At 37.7% G+C, this 20,314-nt stretch overlaps 2 pseudogenes; both read left to right on the top strand.

The window, feature by feature from the left end:
• The first annotated feature begins 9,282 nt into the window (after window positions 1–9,282).
• On the top strand, window positions 9,283–10,357 carry LOC147349974 (olfactory receptor 5D13-like; annotated as a pseudogene).
• A 3,784-nt stretch (window positions 10,358–14,141) lies between these two features.
• LOC147349973 (olfactory receptor 5D3-like) lies at window positions 14,142–17,306 on the top strand (annotated as a pseudogene).
• Window positions 17,307–20,314: the final 3,008 nt, after the last annotated feature.

Below are 20,314 nucleotides of genomic sequence, written 5' to 3'. Positions count from 1 at the left end.
GCAACTCTAACAATATTTTTAAATAATTTTATAATTTATTTGTAGATTACTTTTGATTTTCAGCATGCATATCACACAATCTCTAATAAACATTTTCTGGATATGTTGTTTCCAATGTTATTCTTTTTATTTTTTTCTTGTGTTTGGTTAACTAGCTGAAAACATTAGTACAATTTTGAATAAACAGTAAAAGTGGGTACCCTTGACTTCCTCATCTAACAAGAAACATTTCATGCTTAAAATGTTAAACAAAGTTATCTCACATACTTGTTTTGTATGTGTCTGTTTGTTATATTTTGTTTTTTAGTGAGTGAATGTTGAATTTATCAAGTTAATTTTCCTCATTTTAACTCCTTTAATATTTTGATATGGTAACTTGTATTTTTAAAAATTTTCTAATATCAAAATATGTGTTTTCTCCTAAGAAAATTACTATAATTATATATTTACCTTTCTTTTTTTTTTTTTAATTTTATTTTATTTTTATTTTTATTTATTTATTTTTTTTCCCCCAGGGAACTTCAGTTTATTTTTTATTTTTTATTTTTTTTATTTATTTTTTTATTCTTCCAATTTTATTTTATTTTTTTTTTATTCTTCCAATTTTATTTTATTTTTAAACTTTACATAATTGTATTAGTTTTGCCAAATATCAAAATGAATCCGCCACAGGTATACATGTGTTCCCCATCCCGAACCCTCCTCCCTCCTCCCTCCCCATACCATCCCTCTGGGCCGTCCCAGTGCACCAGCCCCAAGCATCCAGCATCATGCATCGAACCTGGACTGGCAACTCGTTTCCTACATGATATTTTACATGTTTCATTGCCATTCTCCCAAATCTTCCCACCCTCTCCCTCTCCCACAGAGTCCATAAGACTGTTCTATACATCAGTGTCTCTTTTGCTGTCTCGTACACCGGGTTATTGTTACCATCTTTCTAAATTCCATATATGTGCGTTAGTATACTGTATTTATGTTTTTCCTTCTGGCTTACTTCACTCTGTATAATAGGCTCCAGTTTCATCCACCTCATTAGAACTGATTCAAATGTATTCTTTTTAATGGCTGAGTAATACTCCATTGTGTATATGTACCACAGCTTTCTTATCCATTCATCTGCTGATGGACATCTAGGTTGCTTCCATGTCTTGGCTATTATAAACAGTGCTGCGATGAACATGTTGATTGGTTTAATGTGTCAATATTTTATGTATAATTTAAAATTCTGTGATCATTAGTAAGATTATTCTGTAATTTTCTTTTATTGTCCTTGTTAGTTTTTGCCATCAAGATTATATTTTTCTCTCAAAACAAAAATGATGAGAGTCTTCTTATTTAATTCAGTGAATATTATGTAGAAATTAAAATGAGAGTGTGATTGGGAGAAACACAGGACAGTATCATATCAAAAAAACCCACAAAACTATAAGTTAACTGCTATTCAGTTCAGTTCAGTTGCTCAGTCATGTTCAATTCTTTGCGACCCCATGGACTGTAGCATGACAGGCACACCTGTCCATCACCAAATCCAAGAGTTTACTCAAACTCCTGTCCATTGAGTCAGTGATGCCATCCAACCATCTCATTCTCTGTCATCCCCTTCTCCCACCTTCAGTCTTTCCCAGCATGAGGGTCTTTTCAAGTGAGTCAGCTCTTCACATCAGGTGGCCAAAGTATTGGAGTTTCAGCTTCAACACCAGTCCTTCCAATGAATATCCAGGATTGATTTCCTTTAGGATGGACTGGTTAGATCTCCTTTCAGTCCAAGGGACTCTCAAGAGTCTTCTCCAACACCACAAATCAAAAGCATCAATTCTTTGGTGCTCAGATTTCTTTATAGTCCATACATGACCACTGGAAAAACCATAACTTTGACTAGACTGACCTTTGTTGACAAAGTAATGTCCCTGCTTTTCAATATACTGTCTAGGTTGGTCATAACTTATCTTCCAAGGAATAGGGTCTTTTAATTTCATGGCTGCAATCACCATCTGCAGTGACTTTGGAGCCCCCACCCCCCCAAAAAAGAAAAGTCTGCCACTGTTTCCACTGTTTCCCCATCTATTTGCCATGAAGTGATGGGATTGGATGCCATGATCTTTGTTTTCTGAATGTTGAGCTTTAAGCCAACTATTTTACTCTCCGCTTTCACTTTCATCAAGAGGCTTTTTAGTTCTTCTTCACTTTCTGCCGTAAAGGTGTTGTCAGCTGCATATCTGAGGCTATTGATATTCCTGGCAGTCTTTATTCCAGCTTGTGCTTCATCTAGCCCAGGCTTTATCATGATGTACTCTCCATGTAAGTTAAATAAGCAGGGTGACAATATACAGCCTTGACGTACTCCTTTTCCTATTTGGAACCAGTCTGTTGTTCCATGTCCAGTTCTAAGTGTTGCTTCCTGACCTGCATACAGATTTCTCAAAATGCAGGTCAGGTGGTCTGGTATTCTCATCTCTTCCAGAATTTTCCACAGTTTATTGTGATCCACACAGTCAAAGCCTTTGTCATAGTCAATAAATCGTAAATAAATGCTTTTCTGGAAGTCTCTTACTTTTTTGATGATCCAGGGGATGTTGGAAATTGGATCTCTGGTTCCTCTGCCTTTTCTAAAATCAGCTTGAACATCTGGAATTTCGCAGTTCACGTATTGCTGAAGCCTGGCTTGGAGAATTTTGAGCATTACTTTACTAGTGTGTGAGATGAGTGCACTTGTGTGGTAGTTTGAGCATTCTTTGGCATTGCCTTTCTTTGGGATTGGAATGAAAACTGACCTCTTCCAGTCCTGTGGTCACTGCTGAGTTTTCCAAATTTTCTGGCATGTTGAGCATAGAACTTTCTGAGCATCATCTTTTAGGATTTAAAATAGCCTCAACTGGAATCCCATCACCTCCACTAGCTTTGTTTGTAGTGATGGTTCCTTAGGCCCACTCTCTTTGCATTCCAGAATGTCTGGTTCCAGGTGAGTGATCATGCCATCGTGATTATCTGGGTCCTGAAGATCTTTTTTGGACAGTTCTTCTGTGTATTCTTGCCATCTCTTCTAAATATCTTCTGCTTCTATTAGGTCCATACCATTTCTGTCCTTTATTGAGCCCATCTTTACATGAAATGTTCCCTTGGTATCTCTAATTTTCTTGAAGAGATCTCTAGTCTTTCTCATTCTATTGTAATTGAATAGAATGTTTTCCTCTATTTCTTTGCACTGATCACTGAGGAAATCTTTCTTATCTCTCCTTGCTATTCTTTGGAACTCTGCATTCAAATGGGTATATCTTTGCTTTTCTCTTTGCTTTTTGCTTCTCTTCTTTTCACAGCTATTTGTAAGGCCTCCTCAGAGAGCCATTTTGCATTTTTGCATTTTTTTCTTGGGGATGGTCTTGATCCCTGTCTCCTGTACAATGTCATGAACCTCCGTCCATAGTTCATCAGGCACTCTGTCTATCAGATCTAGTCCCTTAAATCTATTTCTCACTTCCACTGTATAGTCGTAAGGGATTTTATTTAGATTTTACCTCAATGGTCTACTTTCTTCAATTTAAATCTGACTTTAGCAATACAGAGTTCATGATCTGAGCCACAGTCAGCCCCAGTCTTGATTTTGCTGACTGTATAGAGCTTCTGCATCTTTGACTGCAAAGAATATCATCAATCTGATTTCGGTGTTGACCATCTGGTGATGTCCATGTGTAGAGTCTTCTCTTGTGTTGTTTGAAGACGGTGTTTGCTATGACCAGTGCGTTCTTTGGCAGAACTCTATTAACCTTTGCCCTGTTTCATTCGGTACTCCAAGGCCAGTTACTGTACTCCAAGCAATTACTGTACTCTAAACAATTACTTCAGTAATGGCTGTTACTGGTGTGCTTAGTCACTCATTTGTGTCTGACTCTTTGCAACCCCAGAGACTGTAGCCCACCAGGATCCTTTGTCCATGGTATTCTCCAGGCAAGAATACTGGAGTGGCTTGCAGTGCCCTCCTCCATGGGCTCTTCCTAACCCAGGGATTGGACCCAGTTCTTCCACATTGCAGGCAGATTCTTTACTGTCTGAGCCACCAGGGAACCTATTAGTGGAGGAGGCCCTAAAGCAACTGTGATTTTTATTATCTACTTATGCAAAGAAAATATTGTGTGCAAACCCTGACTTCACATACCAATTTTCTGGACCAGGAAATTTGATTTGTTGTGTCTTGCTTACTTCTTTGTGAAATGTGTATATTTGGTTAGTCAAAAAATTTGTTCTGGCTTTTCTGTAACATGTTATGGAAAAACTGGAATGAGCTTTATGGCCAGCCCAACATTATTAGGAAATTGTAAGTTTGCATTCACTAATTAGTTGTTATTTAGTTAATAATAAGTTTAAAAAATATTGCTTCAGTTCAGTTCAGTTCAGTTGCTCAGTCGTGTCCGACTCTTTGCGACCCCATGAATCGCAGCATGCCAGGCCTCCCTGTCCATCACCAACTCCCAGAGTTCACTCAGACTTACATCCAATGAGTCAGTGATGCCATCCAGCCATCTCATCCTCTGTTGTCCCCTTATCCTCCTGCCCCCAATCCCTCCCAGCATTGCTTACTACTCCCCAAAACTACCCCTCAACCTGGCCCCAACACACTGACAGTCACAGATACTAAAAGCAAAGTCTGGCAAATGTAGCAAAATGATGCAAAGTGGGAATATTGAGAGCTACTTATTTCATTTACACTTTTTCAGTTCAGAATTGATAGTATGTTGGCATAAAGCAGAGCTGTTTGTAGTATTGGAGATACAATAAAATGGGACTACTAATGTGAATGATGACATTTTAAGAATAAATTATATAATTTTTAATTTAAAAAATAAGTTGCAAAGATATTTCAGTTTTCATCACACCTCACTGTACATTGTTAGTAGGAATGCAAAATGTTGCAGCTGCTGTGGAAAATGGTATAGAGGTTCTTTATTAAGTTGAAAATTGAACTGTACATGATCCAGAAATCCTGCTTATGGGTATTATCCTAAAAATTTGAGGTCAAGCTTTTAAAAATATGTTAGCATTCCCACATTCACTGTAGAACCATTCACAATAGCCAGGGAGTGGAAACCACTGAAATATCTATGGACAGATAGTTGGATAAAATAATGCAGTGCATATGTGAACAGTAGAATACAACCTGACCTTTAAAAAGAAGAAAATTGTGTAATATGTGACTACATGGATGAAACTTGAGGACATTATGCTAAATGAAAATGTCAGCCATAGAAAGACAAATACTGTAGGATTCCACTTATGTGATATATCAGAATCAAGGAGTGGAATAATAGCTACCAGAGGCTAGTGGAGAGGGAAGCAGAAATTTACAAATCAATGGTCAAGAAGTTTTAATTTAGCAAGACACACAGCTGTGCTGTACAAAACTATATGTGTAGTCAACAGTACTGTATTATACACTTAAAAATATCTTAAGATGGTAGATCTCATATTGTGTTATTACCACAGTAAAATAAAATTTAAGAGAGAATTAAAGGTACATTTTAACAACTGAAATTTAAATTTAATTTGATTCCATCCGGTTTGTTTTTTCCCACTAATACACTCTTTTCTTTCTGAGATGTAATACGGGTGCAGCATTGGATTAGTTTTCACATCTCCTCAGTATCCTCTGGTCTGAAACAGTGTTTCACTCCTTTCTTGTTTTTTCTTGACTTTGACAATTCTAAGGAATATTGGTGAGGTATCCTGAAGAATGTTTCTGGATATGGGTTTACCTAATGATTCTCTCACATTAAATTGGGATTGTAGATTTTCAGTATGGTTTTATCACAGAAGTGAAGCTTTTCTCACAACATTGTATCAGGGTGAATGATATCCACATTACATCACTGGCGAAGACCATCTTTATCTTTTGCCTAAGGCAGAGCTGGCCAAATTTCTCTACTCTAAACTGGAATGCTGGATTTGAAATGCAGTTAATAACAATTATTTCTATATTTTTTCCATATTTCAAAGTCTACATTTTATGTTTATTCGATGAATACCTATTATTTTAAAAGTTCAATATCAAAAAAGTAATTCATGGGATAGATGTGGTGGTGTAATTATCTTTAATGATTTAGAAGAAAATCCATCCACTAAAATGACACAAGAGACAGTGTTTCACCTAATTAAATGGCTTGTGGTCCACTGAGTAATACTCCAATTACAATTCTGTGTACTTCATATATTCATGGTCATGGGGGGAAATATAAGACCCCAGAGTTTGGCAGAATTTATACTGTGAATTCAGCTTCTAAATTTTTCTTTGTATTTTTTTAATATTTCTAATGTTCCTGGAAATAAAATGCCATTTTACTGGCATGCTGATTGAAATATACTGCCATTTTTGCAAGCTGAAAGTCTTTTAATATCTTAAAGAATGTTTGAATAATGAGAAGAAATATACTGGAGGTTCATTAATCCTAAAAAGAAATTCTCAGTAAATTAATCAAGAACATCTGGTTTCATATCAGTTCATGTTTCTTTCTGTATGTTGCAAATTAAGTGGAAAAGATGGAGCTACCACTCGTACAGATTATTCCACAAACTATAGATGATCCCTTTCTATGATCAGAAACATTTTAATTTGCACTAATATGGCATGAAGTGGTTTTCACAATTAAGATTTGTATTACTGAAAGTGGTAGCAGTGAGCAACAGGGAAATTGCAAAGATGCAGAGAATTCTGTAATTCCATAAACCTGGTTCCAGTTTGCGGAGAAGGCAATGACACCCCACTCCAGTACTCTTGCCTGGAAAATCCCCTGGTGGGCTGCCGTCTATGGGGTCGCACAGAGTCGGACACGACTGAAGCAACTTGGCAGCAGCAGTTCCAATTTGAATACAAACCTACCAATAATCCACTGATTTTCTGCAAAATCATTTGAAATTGCTAACGTTGAACACCAAATCAATTTTTCAGTCTCTTTGGTTATTGATATGAGTATTGCATCAGTAAACTAAAACAGTGGTTCCAGTCTTCCTAATATACCAGGGTGTTGCTAATATTTTCAAATGTTGAAGGAAAGCCATTTGTTAAAATAGCCTGAATAATAATGAATATTTACAATGTATCTGCCCAGTCCCTCTTGCTATTGGAAAAAAAAATTCTGATGACATATTATTTATGTCTAGGGTTGTTTGTAGTGGATATCAACTAAGCCTTCATGGAGCTGAGTCTGTAGCCTGACACTTGATCTGGACAAAACAAAGATGAAGCAGACCATCCATCTAATTTTACTGAAGTTTTATGTCTGTATCTCGGGGCCATTCATTTTAAGGCATTGCAGCTCTTGCTTCCCTATCTTCTCCAAGTTTGCTTCCTCATAACAGAGGTTTACTCATTGGTAGAGAAAATTTGTAATTTTCACTGTATCTTGAATGCATTTTGTATAAATTTATTGTTGGTAAATATAACAATTAATTATATATAATTATATATAATTTATAAATATAAATTATATCATTTTGTTTCTCATAACATTATATATACTTTATATTATATATTTAATTATCTATTGGTGGCTGAGACAGTAAAGAATCTGTCTTCAGTAAACCGGGGTTTGATCTCTGAGTTGGGAAGATCCCCTGGAGAAGGCAATGGCAATCCACTCCAGTATTCTTACCTGGAGAATCACATGGACAGAGAAACCTGATGAGCTACAGTCCATGGTTTTTCAAAGAGTCAGACACGAGAAAGCAACTAACACTCACCTATAATTTTAGATATATATCAAAAATGTTTAGCTGCTAAGTCATACTGGAGTGGGTTGCCATCTCCTTCTCCAGGGGATCTTCCCGACCTAGGGATTGAACTCAGGTCTCCTGCATTGCAGGTGGTCTCCTGCATTGCAGGTGGATTATTTACTGACTCAGCCACCAGAGAGGCCCACAGCAGTACTGGGGTGGGTTGCCATTTCCTTCTCCAGGGAATCTTCCCCACCCAGGGATCGAACCTGTGTCTCCTGTGTCTCCTACATTGAAGGTGTATTCTTTACCATTAAGCCACTATGGAAGCCTTATATATTAAAATAGATGATCTAAAATCACATTTACAAATAATTAATATAAGTTAATTAGATTACATTAATGAATGAGTCAATGTTAAGCAAAATGTCAATATAAAAACCCAATAATTATCCCAGGAGGCAGTATAACCTTAATGGAGGTTTTGATGGAAGGTACATGATTATTTCATGAATAAGATTCTATAATTAATTTAAGCACAAGATGGAAGGCATAAACTAGTTACAACTTAAGATTTATGCCAATTCACAAACTTTTAATTTGTCAATTAAAAGTCAATTCTTTAATATGACTAGAATATAAAAAAAATTATACTGAGATTTATACGGCACCTTTTACACACCATGTGATCTTATTGATCCTTAGTGTAACTGTTAGAACCATAACAAAGTACTCTGCTTCTTTTTGGCATCTCAAAATTTTGAGATTTACACTTTCTTTTGTGTTCCAAATTTATATTTTAGTTGTATATTGAAAATACTAAGGGCTAAATTTTAAATGATAGCATGAATAGTCTGTATTTCCGTGGTTCTCATAATTTATCACGCATCAGAAATCACCTGGAGGCCTGGATAAATCACAATTTGTGAGCTACTTTCCAGAGTTTTTGATTCAGGAAGTTGGAGACAGGGCTTGAGAATTTGCATTCCTAACATATTCTTAGGCGTCCCTGCTGCTGCTGGTTTGAGGACCATATCTGGAGAATATATACCAGCTCCCCCAGAGACATATGAAGCTTCTGCCTTCTCTGTTTCTCTTTTGTATTCATTTCTACTTTTCAGGAATAATGTTTGGTCCTTTGTTCAACAGGAATCATCCTGCTATCAGAAGGAAATCAGAGTATCATACTCACATTAATTCTCCTGGGTTTTTCAGAATATCCAGAACTCTGGGTCCCACTTTTCCTTGTTTTCTTGTCTATCTACACAGTCACTGTGATGGGGAATTTGCTAAGTCACTTCAGTCGTGTCTGACTCTGTGCAACCCCGTAGACAGCAGCCCACCAGGCTCCCCCGTCCCTGGGATTCTCCAGGCAAGAACACTGGAGTGGGTTGCCATTTCCTTCTCCAGTGCATGAAAGTGAAAAGGGAAAGTGAAGTCGCTCAGTCGTGTCCGACTCTTAGCAACCCCATGGGATTTTCCAGGCAGGAGTACTGGACTGGGTTGCCATTGCCTTCTCCAGTGGTGGGGAATTTAGGCATGATCATAATCATCAAGGTCAATTCAAAACTCCACACGATCATGTACTTTTTCCTTAGTCACTTGTCCTTTGTCAATTTCTGTTTTTCTACTGTCAGTTCATTCACTCAGTCATGCCCGACTCTTTGCGACCCCATGAATCGCAGCACACCAGGCCTCCCTGTCCATCACCAACTCTCAGAGTTCACTCAGACTCATGTCCATCGAGTTGGTGATGCCATCCAGCCATCTCATCCTCTGTTGTCCCCTTCTACTCCTGCCCCCAATCCCTCCCAGCATCAGAGTCTTTTCCAATGAGTCAACTCTTCACATGAGGTGGCCAAAGTACTGGAGTTTCAGCTTTAACATCATTCCTTCCAAAGAAATCCCAGGGCTGATCTCCTTCAGAATGGACTGGTTGGATCACACCCAAACTGTTGGAGAATTTGATTGTGGAGGACAGAACCATCTCTTTCTCTGGTTGCATTGCGCACTTTTGTTTTGCTTGCCTGTTTGGTGTAGCAGAAACATTCATGTTAGCAGCAATGGCCTATGACCGCATTGTGGAGGTCTGAAACCCCTTGCTCTATGCCACTGTGATATCTCTTGGTGTGCTCTCTTGGTGGCTGGCTCTTACTCATGGGGTGTAGTGTGCTCCATGACACACATATTTTCTTCTTGCATTATCCTATTGCAAGTCTAGCACCATAATTTTATCTGTGACCACTCTGTAATTGTTTCTGTCTCCTGCTCAGATCCCTATATCAGTCAGATGTTATGTTCTGTTATCTCCATGTTCAATGAGGCGAGCAGCCTGGTGATTATTCTGATGTCCTATATATTCATTTTTATCACTGTTATGGGGATGCCTTCTGCAAGTGGGAGCTGGAAAACCTTCTCCACCTGTGCTTCCCACCTGACAGCCATCAGCATGTTCCATGGAACCATCCTTTTCCTTTACTGCATTTCTAACCCCAAAACTTCTTGGCTCACAGTCAAAGTGACTTCTGTGTTTTACACAGTAGTGGTTCCTATGCTGAACCCCTTGATCTACAGCTTGAGGAACAAAGAAGTAAAAAATACATTCACAAGATTAGTTTTCACAAAACCGCTTTGTCACTCCACATACTATTTTTAAATTCATTATTTTATTTCTGAAAAAAAATTGATATCCTATGCTACAGATTGTTCAGTTCTTGTGGTGTAATTGATGATTCAAATCTTTTGATAAATATAAAGCTTTAAGTTAGTATATCTGTGGCAGGATAGCATTTTATTGATGATTATTGATTTTTGCATACATCAGTGTTTAGTAAAATAGCTGTAAACCATATGTAAACCAAAATTTTTTTTAAATGACTGCTTTTTGTAGTATTTATAAATTATTTTGAGTGAATTCAATTGTATTAAAAGTTTATGGGTATATGATGAAATAAGCTATTTTTTTCTGTTTTGGACAGTTGGCATGTACCTCATAAGAAAAATGATTAAGGAGAAAGTTCAAGCTTCCTACAAAGAAGGCATAAACTGTTTATGATGTCCTCTTCAAAACACAAGTCTGGGAAAATTAAAGACAGGAGGGCAACACGGACTCCAAGAACTAATCAATCAAACACACAGTAACAATAAAATATGAGTGACCAATCAACAACACAATTATTCCAATCATACAATGACCAAGTATTGTCTTAAACTAAAGTGTTTAGGCACGCATGACAGCAATCTGTCCTTCACTATATCAGTTTGCTCATACTCATGTCCATTAAGTCAGTGAAGCTATCCAACTATCTCATTCTCTGTTGCCCACTTCTCTGCCTGCCCTCAACCTTTCCCAGCATCAGGGTCTTTTCCAATGAGTCAACTCTTCTCAACCGGTGGCCAAAATGTTGGAGCTTCAGCTTCAGCCTCAGTCCTTCCAATGAGAATTCAGGGTTGATCTCCTGTAGGATTGACCTGGTTTGATCTCCTTGCTGTTCAATGGACTCTCAAGAGTTTTCTCCAGCACCACAATTTGAAAGCAACAATTCAGCACTCAGCCTTCTTTATGGTCCAACACTCACATCTATACATGACTATTGGAAAAACAATAACTTGGACTATATGGACCTTTGTCAACAAAGTGATGCCTCTGTTTTTTAATACACTGTCTAGGATTGTCATAGCTTTCTTTCCAAGGAATCACAGATGAATGAATCATAGATGTAAACATAAAAATGAAAACTGAAAAATATTTAGCATAAAACAGAAAAAATCTTTCAAAAGTTAGGAGCAGAATGTTCTTTCTTGTGGAAAAGCCACGGTGTGTGTGTACAAATATAATAGAATGTAATGAGAAAATAGAAATGCTTGGAAAATGGCAAAATAAACTGTTCAAAGGATTAAAAAAAAAGTTAGGATGATAATTCTTTGAATGAACATAAAAAGAATGGATCTTTAAAAAACAATAAAAGGAGCTTCATTGCCATTAAAAATGTTTGGTAAAAGTTTCTTAAGCATAAATGACACCAATAATAAAGTGAAAATACAAGCCATAGATTGTGAGGAAGTATTTGAAAAATATATTTGATAAATGATTTCAATGTAAAACATACAGAGGAAGTCTTTATACTCAATATGAGAAAAAAGCCTACTTAAAGTTTTGATGAACTATCTGAGCACACATTTGACAAAACAGAACACACAAACATGTGAAAAAATACTAAGTATAGCTAGTCATCAATGACATTCTTATTAAAATTAAAACTTAAACCACAAGGAGAAACTACTGTACTCCCTTTAGAATAGCTAAAATGAATAAGAGTTTCAAATACTGGTGAAAATGTGGAGCAAGTTAAATGCTTATGCATTTCAGATAAGGGTTAAATAACTTTGAAAATAGTTCAGCAGTATCTTATGAAGTTACGCTTCCCAGACTATTATGCTACAGAAACTGTGATAGCAGTTGAAGCCTCGAAGTTGGTGGCAATTTGTTGTGCAGCCTGGAGAACTAATATCCAACAAGGTTGCTAGCTCTGGGTGACCAGGGTGTAGATACGGGCTCCAAAGCTAGTCCAGGGTACAGAGGTGTCAGCAGTGGGGGGAAGATGCACTGTGGAACTCAAGCCTGTCTCAGTGAGAGAATAACCATGCAGACTTGTGGGATTTTGGATCGAGACCATACTATGTACAATAATTCTATGCCTGGTAGGAAACAGCCTCTGGTGTGTTATGGGTTCCTGGTAGAGTCTGGCAAGTGTTAGTCAGGTTGTCAGGAGCCTAGGGAAAGCATTTGTTGCTGCTGTTTAGTTGCTAAACTGTGTCCAAATCTTTTGTGTATCCATGGACTGTAGCCCACCAGGCTCCTATGTCCAACAGATTTCCCAGGCAAGAATACTGGGGTGGGTGGCCATTGCCTTCACCAAGTGCTATTCCTGACTCCAGGCAGGGGTAGAATCTCTGTCTCCTGCACTGCAGCTGATTTTTTTTTTTTTTTTTTTTTTACCACCGAGCCACCAGGCAAGCCAGTGGTCTAACTGTGTGATATTTCACTGTAGTAGAACCAGTAGATTGACACTCAGAGGTTTTGGAGACTTAAACAAGTTTCCAAAATGCGTTTGCCATTTTTAAGAGACTGTATTATTTAATTGTATAAGCTAGGAAGTGTGGATTGCTTATATTTAGAAGAAAACACAATTTAGCTTCAGTAAAGAACATCACTGTTTCTGAAGACAATAATATTTATTTAGGTTAAGTAACAAATGCACTTCATACACAAAATGGGAAAGAAAAATCGCAAAGTAAATATATATAATAGCAGTTAATATCTCTGAGGGAATTCCCTGGTGGCTCAGAGGATAAAGCATCTGCCTGCCATGCGGGAGACCAGGGTTCAATCCCTGGGTTGGGAAGATCCCCTGGATAAGGAAATGGCAACCCACTCCAGAATTCTTCCTGGAGAATCCCATGGACAGAGGAGCCTGGCCGGCTACAGTCCACAGGGTCGCAAAGAGTCAGACACGACTGAGCGAGTTCACTTCACTTCACTTCACAATATCTCTGAACAGTTTCATTTTAGCTTATTTATCTTTCATTTTGGGTTTTACTGTAGTCACCAAGTTTTCTTATTCAGTTCATGTATTTTTTTTATAATTATTTTTAAAAGAAATTCATGAAATAGACTATTTGAGGTGCCATTTCCAGTGATTCAGGAAAAAAAAAAAAAAAAACTACTTTCTTGCAAGTTGCCACATAAAAAAAGCATTCAAGCTAATTTCTTGATATGTGATATAAAAATAAATAGCTCAAGAAATCTTCTCTGGGGTCTAAATCCCCAAGGTCATGGGAGCATACATAAGCCCTACATTTTGTTCATAGGAATCAGATTCAGCTTCCAAATCTCTCTCTCTCTGTTTCTTCCTTTCTCTGAGTTTTTCTGGATATTAAGAAAGAAGTATATTCCAGTCACATTGAATTTTTGTGGGCTCCTGCTATGTTGATTAACTCCTTAATGTTTTACATGATGTTTGAATTCTGAGTGGGAACTGCCCTGGAGACAATTAATAGTAGAAATGGAATCTTGGGGTAAGTTGGTTTCAGGCGGGATGATCTATCTTGTTTCTTTTCTGTCCTTTGGGGAACTCTGAGATCCTGAAACCCCTAAAGCAGTGGACACTCTTTGTCAGTCTTTGTGTGATAATGTCTCCTGAGTCCATTTTCCTGAGGGCTGAGCTTTGATATCCTCCCCCTTCACTGGGGTATCATCCTGACTTTTGCTCTGAGGATATCCACACTGTGCTTAGCAGAGTAGTCACAATGAAATTTTTAAAAAGACTGTTATAATGCCTGGTAATTCCTCAACACCTCAAAATTGAGTCAAAAGAAGATAAGAATAATATGCATAAAATAATAATAAATACCATAATATACAATTCCATTTTTCTGACAGTAATGTCTTCAGGTATGTCAAGGGTGTGGAAAATATGGCTGAAATGAAAAGGAAAAGTGTCCTCATGATAGTAATTTTCATGACATGTTTTATGTCTTGTTCAAGTGCTGCATCAGTATGTAAAAAAAGAGGAAATTATATTCTGAGAATACTGACATGAGCAGAGAAGGTTGAAAACTGGAGAATATAGCTAGGATAAGGGTTTAGGTAAAACTGAGCTGAGAAATTTAGATTTGATAAGTTAGTTAGTAGGGAGAAATTAAAGTTTTAAGAGTCAGAAAGCGTCATAACAACCACAGTAATCAAGAAGAGAAGAAATTGATTTTCTCACAGTGCAGGTTAGCAGCATCACAGGGAAGTTGGCTGAGCCTAGGTGACCGTGATATTAAAAAGGGATGATTAATAAGAGTCAGATAATAATGAGAAAACATAGGGGAAACAGAGACAATTTACTGAAGGATAGTGATTGATGAATTAACATGAACAGGGTCAAGAGGAAATTCAGAAAAAGAGTTGAGCTACTCTTTGACATCACAAATTGTTCCTGCAGTTTTGCTGCTACCAACTTTGAACCTTGATCTGTTTCTTAGATTGTTTAAAATAATACATTTAAAAATAATACCAATTATTCAGAGTATTAAGAATTAAAATGGATGAGGGTGGGAAAACCTATATATTTTGAACTGCATAACTGTAAGATTGTGCAAATTATATTAATGCCATTTCCTAACTTAATACTTATATACCTATAAAATATCATATCATTATTACTGATAAAGAAGTTGAGGCTCATAAAATCTGAGTGATTCACCAAAGATCATACAGTAAATGCCAAAGCTTGGAACTGAAGTTAAATTTATGTTTCCAACTCTTTACTTCTTTCATTGTGCCAGTCTGTCTGTCACTAACTCTTTTCCACTTCCCACTCATTCCCTTTTCTGCATATAGGAAATACATTTTTTGAGTGTCAAAAGCACCATAAAGCTATTCAAGAAATAATGAATTATTTCTCCCTTCACATGGTCAGACAAAACTAAAATTGCATCTGTGTTTATGAGGTTCAAACAAATAGTCCCTTTATTAATGAATATTTCAGATGTGTGCTTGTTGTTGGTTAATTTATTTAAAAATCTTTGCTAAATAAGTATACTTCTGTTGTTATAAACTGCTTACCAGTACAAGATGCTTTTGCTTTCTCAAAATAATGTGCACAATAATGATTGTATGACTCAAAGCAAGATTATCACCTGTAGTTTTAATCAAACTCAATATTCCTGTCACCAGAAGTTTTGAGGGTGATAATGTAACCACTTGTGTTTATCACCATATTTTCTGATTTTCTTGAGAAACAGTATAGAGTGTGAAAGAGTTGAGCAAAATATATTTTAAGTTACTCTGTAATTCAGATATTCTATAACCATTTAAATGTATAATATTCCTAATACATTTATTAGATTAAAAATATTGATAGCAAGTTAAGAGATATTGATCAAAGAATTTAAAAGACTATATTGAGAGCATCAGTGGCAGTATGTGAGACAAATGATAGTCAAATAGGAAAGAAAACAAAAGTGAGGGTACTACAAATTGTAATACAACTTCATTGCTTTACCAGGTCGCTGCATTGAACACAAAGCCAATAATTTTAGCATCAAACTGGAAGCATTGGAAAACTTGAAGATAGAGCTTTACTTCCTTCAATGTTCATTTATGTTTTCTAAAATGTGAAGATTCTTGTGGTGACTCATGACCTCTGCCTTTTTGATGATCTTCAGTTTGAATATAATGATAGAAGTCCTACGACCTCTAAAAATATTACTCCTCCTGCTTTTTAAAATAAATTTGAGTGCTATGTTTTCATTTATTGTTATGTTACTCCCACTAAACAGCACAGACCTTCAGAATGGTGGAACTATGAAAAACATGTTTTTCTGCAACACTATAGAAAACATTTCTAACTCTACATGAAATTCAATTTCTGTCACTCATGATCAACTTCAAACCTAACTCATCACTAGCAGGCTGTGTTAATTCAAACAAGTGTCTTAACTCATATATACTTCCATTTCCTTTTGTAAAATACGAGACCAGTTGTTTTGAAATTCATAAGTCTTATTTAGTGGTCAAAACTAATGTACCAATATTTTAATACAATGTCTGCTGCATGATAAATGTCATCATTATCATTGTTATCATTTTATTATCACTGTCTCAGATTTTCTCCAACAACAATTTTGTGGTTTGCTGAAGGAAATCGGAGTGCAGGAGCCACGTTCACCCTCTTGGGCTTCTCAGAATATCCTGACCTCCAGGTTCCCTTGTTCCTGGCTTTCCTCACCGTCTATGCAGTCACCGTGGTGGGGAACCTGGGCATGATCACCATCATCAGGATCAGTGCCAAACTCCACACCCCCGTGTACTTGTTTCTCAGTCACTTGTCCTTTGTTGATTTCTGCTATTCCACCACAGTTACACCCAAACTCTTGCAGAATTTGGTGTGGAAGACAGAACCGTCTCATTCACAGGATGCATCATGCAATTCTTCTCAGCTTGTATGTTTGCAGTGGCAGAGGCATTCGTGTTGGCAGTGATGGCCTATGACCGATTTGTGGCCATTTGTAAGCCTCTACTCTACACAGTGGTCATGTCCCCAAAGCTCTGTGCATCGTTAGTGGCTAGTCCCTGCACATGGGATATAGTCTCCTCCCTGACACTCACCTGTTTTCTCCTGGCATTATCCTTCTGTGGGCCTAACATCATAAATAATTTCCTCTGTGAGCACTCTGTTATTGTCTCCATCTCCTGCTCTGACCCCTTCATCAGCCAAGTGCTCTGTTTTGCCATTGCCATATTCAATGAGGTGAGCAGCCTGGCAATTGTCCTCACTACTTATATGTCCGTTTTTGTCACTATCATAAAAATGCCCTCTGCTGGGGGGTGCCAAATAGCCTTCTCTACTTGTGCTTCCCATCTGACCGCCATCGCCACGTTCCATGGGACTGTCCTGTTCCTTTATTGTGTACCCAGCTCCAAAAACTCATGGCTCACGGTCAAAGTAGGTTCTGTATTTTATACAGTGGTGAGTCCCATGCTGAATCCTCTGATCTATAGCCTCAGGAACAAAGATGTGAAAGAGAGTGTCAGGAAATTAATGAATCACTGAATACAATTTGGTTGAAGATCTGTATGTCCAAAAGAAATTTGATCATTACATAGTGTTGATTAAATCTTCTTGTAGAGATGAAGACTCAAATTATGTAGTCAACTCACTAGATCGTAAATTTAGAGCCATGAATTGGCTATTTGATCTCTTAGTTTTTGTTCAGTTCAGTGTCAAATAAAATAGCTGTATATCATGTGTAAAATGATGTGTGTTGTGGGTGTATGATAAGTGAAACTGTGAGTTGTTCAGTCATGTTTGACTCTTTGCCACCCCACGGACTGTAGCCTGCCAGGTTCTTCTGTCCATGGAAGTCTCAAGGAAAGAATGATAGAGTGGGTAGCCATTGCCTTCTCCAGGGGATCTTCCTGACCCAGGGTTTGAACCTGGATTTCCTACATTTCAGGGAAATTCTTCAACTTCTGAGCCAGCATGGAAGAGCTGTGGATGAATAGTGTCTCCCAAATATCCATGTCACCCAGAACTCAGAATGTCACCTTATTTGGAAATAAGATCTTTGCAGATATAATTAAGGTAAGAGTCAAGATGAGCGTAAAGTGAATCCCAAATCCAATGAGAGTGTCCTTACAAGAGACAGAAAAACATACACAGAGACACACAGGGAAGGAGGGTATGTGACTTCCACTTCTCTCTCTTTCCTCCTAAACCACACACAATTCTTAAAAAAAAAAAACTAATTTTTAGTATTGTTGGTACATCACTGCTTCCTGGCTGTTTGTAAATCTGTGCTTTACACAGCTGTTGTGACCCAGAAGCTGTGTTCCATCTTTCTGGTTGATGGTACAGCTGAGCACAGACTGTTTCTTACACTCATCCTTTCAGTTGTATTGCCTACTGTTGCCCTTTTGGATCTTGTTTTACTTTAGCCAATTCAATGAACTAAGAAAGTTCATAGTCATCATTTCCTAGCTTTGCCTTCTGTCACTATTTTAAAAATAGTTTCTACCTGTGGGCATCACAGAGTCCTATCTACCTATCCCTTCCACACATCATCATCCTTTCCCTCTATAGCACGTGCGTGCTGTGTGCTAAGTCACTTCACTCTGTTGACTCTTTGGACCCTGGACTGTAGCCCACCAGGCTCCTCAGCCCATGGGATTCTCCAGGCAAGAATATTGGAGTTGGTTGCCATGCCTTCCTCCAGAGGATCTTCCAGACGCTGGGACTGAGCCAGAACTGCTTATGTCTCCTGCAGGTACCTTATCACTAGTGCCACCTAGGAAGCCCTCTATAGTATAGATAGATAGATAGTGAAGTCGCTCAATCATGTCCGACTCTTTGCAACCCCATGGACAGTAGCCAACCAGGCTTCTCCATCCATGGGATTTTCCAGACAAGAATACTGGAGTGGGTTGCCATTTCCTTCTCCAGGGGATCTTCCCGACCCAAGGATCGAACCTAGGTCTCCCACATTGTAGGCGGACACTTTACCTTCTGAGCCACCAGGAAAGTCCTTTATAGTATGCTCTGTTCCAAATGCTCATAAGTGATTGTTCAAGTAGAGCCTGTTTCAAACCATGACAATCCTCACACTGAACTCAGTGACATACAGTATACATACTGACCCAGGGATCGAACCCAGATCTTCCACATTGCAGGCAGACGCTTTACCGTCTGAGCCACTGGAGAAGCCCCTATTAAATCATGTATGTGCCTATTCAAATAGCACCTTCCAAGAAAATTCTTTTCTGAAAATCTAATATAATGAGACAATCACTCTTTATCCCATTAACAATATATTTTTTTGCTTAGAAACAGATGATACATTAACTACATGCAATAATTTATTTGTTTCATTTCCTTCTCCCTCTATACACTCCAAAAGAGTAGAAATTTCTGGTATTATTATTGTATCTTATATCTCTAATGCCTAGAAAATTACCTAGAAAACACATTTGGTCTTCAATGAATACTTGCTGGATGAATACAAGATGAAAAGAAATGAAAATTTCTGACTAAATTCATAATATTTAGTACTGTGCTCACCTAGGTAAGGGAGCTTCCCTGGTGGCTCAGATGGTAAAGAATCCCCCTGCAATGCAGGAGACCCAGGTTCAATCCCTAGGTCAGGAAGATGCCCTGGAGAAGGAATGGCAATCCCCTCCAGTATTTTTCTCTGGAGAATCCCATGGACAGAGCAGCCGGGCTACAGTCTATGGGGTCACAAAGAGATGACACGACTAGGTGACTAACTCTTCACCTGGGTAAGACTTTAGATGATGTCTCCTTAATGAATATAGTTGTCACATGAGATTTAAAAAGCTAAAATACCATAAATAATACTCAAAGACTTATATGAGTGCTTCTATTGCCAAGTACTGTATCTTGGAATATATTTCTTTGCCTAATTTTAAGTCTTTAGCTGTAGCTGTATATTCTATAAACATTTGACTCTTTTACAGTTTTCAGAACCACAGAAATGACACTTCCATTATCAAAAGGGTCTCTCACAAATAGTCCTTGAATATAGTTTATTAACACTGGTCATATTCAATTTAGAGATTTTGCCCTTTCTAAGCTAATACAGATTTCAGAAAATCTGAAGAGTTTATTCAAAATTCTCCAAGCCAGGCTTCAAAATACGTGAACTGTGAAATCCCAGATGTTCAAACTGGTTTTAGAAAAGGCACATGAACCAGAGGTCAAATTGCCAACATCCGCTGGATCATCAAAAAAGCAAGAGAGTTTCAGAAAAACATCTATTTCTGCTTTATTGACTATGCCAAAGCCTTTGACTGTGTGGGTCACAATAAACTGTGGAAAATTCTGAAGGAGATGGGAATACCAGACCATCTGAGCTGCATTTTGAGAAATCTGTATGCAGGTCAGGAAGCAACAGTTAGAAGTGGACATGGAAAAACAGACTGGTTCCAAATAGGAAAGGGAGTACGTCAAGGCTGTATATTGTCACCCTGCTTATTTAACTTATATGCAGAGTACATCATGAGAAACGCTGGGCTGGAAGAAGCACAAGCTGGAATCAAGATTTC

Source organism: Bos grunniens, chromosome 21 (genome assembly GCF_055505025.1).
Source record: "Bos grunniens cultivar Pamir isolate PY7600 chromosome 21, Bosgru_T2T1.0, whole genome shotgun sequence".
Lineage (NCBI taxonomy): Eukaryota > Metazoa > Chordata > Mammalia > Artiodactyla > Bovidae > Bos > Bos grunniens.
The sequence above is the reverse complement of the archived record's forward strand: the minus strand, read 5'-3'. Positions and strand labels throughout refer to the sequence as shown.